Source organism: Bos indicus, chromosome 20, assembly GCF_029378745.1.
Source record: "Bos indicus isolate NIAB-ARS_2022 breed Sahiwal x Tharparkar chromosome 20, NIAB-ARS_B.indTharparkar_mat_pri_1.0, whole genome shotgun sequence".
Taxonomy (NCBI): domain Eukaryota; kingdom Metazoa; phylum Chordata; class Mammalia; order Artiodactyla; family Bovidae; genus Bos; species Bos indicus.
This window is the reverse complement of record NC_091779.1, coordinates 15,422,734-15,427,724: the sequence shown is the minus strand read 5'-3', so window position 1 is coordinate 15,427,724 and position 4,991 is coordinate 15,422,734. Positions and strand designations below refer to the sequence as shown.

Here is a 4,991-nt window from a genome sequence, read left to right as displayed (position 1 = left end):
GACAACTTTGGCAACCTTTTAAAACTTTAAAATCTAATTCTATTAAAAACAAATAAACTGTTGCTATTTTTCTCCTGTACTTTGGTTTTATCTTCTAATCCCAATACTCTGTCAGGTTCTTAAACTTTTGAGTGCAACAGAATCACCTGGAGGATTGTTAATATTTCTGGACCCCAACTCCAGAATTACTGATATAGTAGATATGAAGAGGATCTACATTTCTAATAAGCTTCCAGGAGAAACTGATGCTGCTGGTCCAGGGACTAGACTTTGAGAACAATTGCTCTAAATGTTAAGAATGGATTTCCTGTGTCATACTTCACAGTGAAGCACTGGAAAAAAAAAGTCATATTCCCAATTATCCCAGACACTTACATCATAATTCTTACAAAATTACTCCATAAACATTTATATATTTTTTTACTTTTGTTCAAAAAGCATTATTGTTTCCATTTGGTCCAAGGCTTGAGAAAGAGCTCCAAGGTGTTAAAAAGCTGCCTAGTGCTTGCAGAGAGGGGCTTCAGGCAGCCCTAATGTCATGGGGTTCCTCAATGGCCACTGGTCTTCAGAGGCTCCTTGTTGTGCTTAAGGGTGAGCCTTTGGAAAGATATTTGTCCAACCCAGCCTGGGGACCAGCCAGCCTGCAGAGGTTGGTCAGGTAGTCACCCATCTTCTTGATGAGTTTTACCTCCTCATCTAGGAAGTGGTTCTCCAGGAAGTCACAAATGTGGGGGTCTGCATGGGTAGAACCCAGGTCATGCACCCAGAAGAACCTGGCTCAGGTTCTTCTCTATGAGAAGGGTGGCTTCCAGAGCATCCTGGGTTTTACCCACTCATCTTGAGATGGCTTCTGCACATCCAGGAAGAGGGCACAGCCACCATTCTGGCTTTGCATTTTCAAGAGACTCTGCACTCTTGTGTTTCTCCTTGGCCAATTCCCAAAAAAAGTGGCCCACATACTCCAGAGCCACATTGTCATGCTCAAAAGAAGCCCAGAGAGAGCTAGGTATAGGAGGCCCCAGAGGCATGTTAACCAGGTGGCTGACAATGGCCTCCATCTTGGTGGAATAACTCTGATGAATCTGGGAGCTCATGGTTGATGATAATAAGGAATTAAGCTCAAAAAATGGTGGCTGCTTCTGGTGATTGTGGACAGCTGAGTGGCTGATTTTGAAGGTTGTGACTGGAGAAAATGTTGGAGGGTGGTCAGAGGCTATAGCAAGGGGTCTCCCTGCGTCTGTTCAATCCAACCACTTTTGAAGTAAAAGACCTATCCAAGGGACTGCCAAGCACACTTTCACTCCATAAACTTTTCACATATCAGCAAAGCCCAGGGTAATTTATCAGCAGGAATGGTGCCCAGTCATAAATCTATCCCAGAGAGCCTGGGCCACAGAGCTGACTAGAGGTTATATACGTGCTGATTTTTCACAATGATTATTGTGAAAGAGGCCCAAAGATTAATTTATAATGCTGTGAAATCTGCCATAGCTCAGGCATAAGGATTATATAATAAAAAATGCCACAAATGGGTTCATTATTCACTCATGCATTCCTTCCTCAAAACCTTTTTGAACACCTACTTTATGCCAAGTATTAAGATAGATGCTAGGGGAAACTGAAAATCTTTCAATCTAATTTGAGAGGAAAGTCAAATAATTACAAAACAAAGTTGGTACAATAATAAACATTTGTTTAAATATTAAAGTATATAAAGCATTTTCATATTTTATCTCTTGTGATTCTCTGTGGATATCTGGGAGGTAAGTAATATTCCTGACTTTTGTGAAATTAGGAACTCAAGGCTCTGAAACAGTAAGTGGCTTTTTCATTGTCATTTGACTGCTAAGGGAGAGTCAGTGTGCAACCAAGACCTCAAGATCCCAAAGAACATGGTCTTTGCCTGGCACTGCACTGAAGTTCAGATCCTACAAGATGCATCACAAGGGTGCTAAAGAACTAAGGATGAGAAGGCCTTCCTCCCAGGAATCTGACCTGTGGGAGAAATCAAAGTCAGTGATTATGGGAATTGATAGAAGAAAACCTCCATGGCCAGAAAAGAAATGGCTGAAACGCTCCCTTTTACAGTTCCTTGAGCCATGTTTCTTGATCAAATATTACATTAAGTTTTTTCTTGCAAATTCCCTATGTGTTTTAGCTCATAAAATTCATTCAACTGTGTCACCAACATTTTTTGCCAGTTATATTATTTTCAGCATAATAAGCAGAGAGAATCAGAGATTAAATCCACTGCATCATGTTACAGAGTCCAAACTCACTTTTGCTCACCACATGACAGGCCAATAAATCCTAGAGACAAGGTACTGAGGCGAGGAATAAGATTCTATTTGGAAAGCCAGCAGACTGGGGAGATAGCAGACTAATGTCTCAAATTAACCATCTTATTAGGGTCTGAATGCCACCAGGTTCTTTTTCTAATCAGAGATGGAGGAGGTGAGGAAACAAAGTAAAAAGGCCATCGATCCTGCAAATATCTCCTAGAATGGCAAGCTTCAGGCAGGGCATGTGCTAAATTCTTCCTTCCTGCCATCTTCAGGTAGACAGGGTCCTGAACAAAGGAACTTTAGTTTAATAGTCAGGAAGAGGGTCAGGATTCTCTGAGGCAGGCCATTATGTATGATTACAATAACAAAAGCAAGTCAAGGAAATGGTTCCAATATTGAGTCAAAATTGCCTTTCCCTGCAACAATCAGAGGATTCTATATAGGAGCTGTACCTTCCTGAACAAAATAAAGAGCATTTAATAGTACATGCCGCCTCTTTTTCTGGCCTTCTAGTCTTTTTCCTATGGAAAAATAAAATTGCACCTGTTTTCCCCTTGGATGGCATTATCTCATTCCTTCAAAGAGAAAACAAATGTTGCTTTAAATGACCCCATACTACTCTGCCTTTCATGGAAAGGCCACAACTCTATGGAGTTCCTAAAAATAATGAAGCTGATTCTCTCCTATGCACGAAGCTGAAAAAAAACAAGCATTCTTCTGATTGCCAAGGAGCATTCTTAGGTTAGTGAGAAGCCTGAGGAAAAATGCCATTTAGCTGACTTTGATGCTGCTAGGATAACTTTCTGCAACCACCAGGCAGGAAGCCAAGAGTTCTCAAAAGATTACAACTCTGGAACTCAGGTCTTTTCAAACCTGTCTAGTAGAGTAGACATTCCTCATCACTTGAAATCCTTTATTTAAATCCAAAGATTATAATACTATCAGATCAGATCAGTCACTCAGTTGTGTCCAACTCTTTGTGACCCCATGAATCGCAACATGCCAGGCCTCCCTGTCCATCACCAACTCCCAGAGTTCACTCAGACTCACGTCCATCGAGTCAGTGATGCCATCCAGCCATCTCATCCTCTGTCGTCCCCTTCTCCTCTTGCCCCCAATCCCCCCCAGCATCAGAGTCTTTTCCAATGAGTCAACTCTTCACATGAGGTGGCCAAAGTACTGGAGTTTCAGCTTTAGCATCATTCCTTCCAAAGAAATCCCAGGGCTGATCTCCTTCAGAATGAATTGGTTGGATCTCCTTGCAGTCCAAGGGACTCACAAGAGTCTTCTCCAACACCACAGTTCAAAAGCATCAATTCTTCAGCACTCAGCCTTCTTCACAGTCCAACTCTCGTATCCATACATGACCACTGGAAAAACCATAGCCTTGACTAGACAGACCTTTGTTGGCAAAGTAATGTCTCTGCTTTTGAATATGCTATCTAGGTTGGTCATAACTTTCCTTCCAAGGAGTAAGTGTCTTTTAATTTCATGGCTGCAGTCACCATCTGTAGTGATTTTGGAGCCCAGAAAAATAAAGTCTGACACTGTTTCCACTGTTTCCCCATCTATTTCCCATGAAGTGATGGGACCAGATGCCATGATCTTCGTTTTCTGAATGTTGAGCTATAAGCCAACTTTTTCACTCTCCTCTTTCACTTTCATCAAGAGGCTTTTTAGTTCCTCTTCACTTTCTGCCATAAGGGTGGTGTCATCTGCATATCTGAGGTTATTGATATTTCTCCTGGCAATCTTGATTTCAGCTTGTGTTTCTTCCAGTCCAGCGTTTCTCATGATGTACTCTGCATAGAAGTTAAATAAACAGGGTGACAATATACAGCCTTGACAAACTCCTTTTCCTATTTGGAACCAGTCTGTTGTTCCATGTCCAGTTCTAACTGTTGCTTCCTGACCTGCATACAAATTTCTCAAGAGGCAGATCAGGTGGTCTGGTATTCCCATCTCTTTCAGAATTTTCCACAGTTTCTTGTGATCCACACAGTCAAAGGCTTTGGCATAGTCAATAAAGCAGAAATAGATGTTTTTCTGGAACTCTCTTGCTTTTTCCATGATCCAGCAGATGTTGGCAATTTGATCTCTGGTTCCTCTGCCTTTTCTAAAACCAGCTTGAACATCTACAAGTTCATGGTTCACGTATTGCTGAAGTCTGGCTTGGAGAATTTTGAGCATTATTTTACTAGTGTGTGTGAGATGAGCGCAATTGTGTGGTAGTTTGAGCATTCTTTGGCATTGCCTTTCTTTGGGGTTGGAATTAAAACTGACCTTTTCCAGTCCTGTGGCCACTGCTGAGTTTTCCAAATTTGCTGGCATATTGAGTACAGCACTTTCACAGCATCATCTTTCAGGATTTGGAATAGCTCAACTGGAATTCCATCACCTCCACTAGCTTTGTTTGTAGTGATGCTTTCTAAGGCCCACTTGACTTCACATTCCAGGATGTCTGGCTCTAGGTGAGTGATCCCACCATCGTGATTATCTGGGTCGTGAAGATCTTTTTTGTACAGTACTTCTGTGTATTCTTGCCATCTCTTCTTAATATCTTCTGCTTCTGTTAGGTCCATACCATTTCTGTCCCTTATTGAGCCCATCTTTGTATGAAATGTTCCTTTGGTATCTCTGATTTTCTTGAAGAGATCCCTAGTCTTACCCATTCTGTTGTTTCCCTCTATTTCTTTCCATTGATCG

At 41.5% G+C, this 4,991-nt stretch overlaps 1 pseudogene; it reads right to left on the bottom strand.

Annotated features, from left to right (window-relative positions):
* Nucleotides 1-548: 548 nt before the first annotated feature.
* On the bottom strand, nucleotides 549-1,094 carry LOC139177967 (ferritin light chain pseudogene; annotated as a pseudogene).
* Between the last annotated feature and the right edge of the window lie 3,897 nt (nucleotides 1,095-4,991).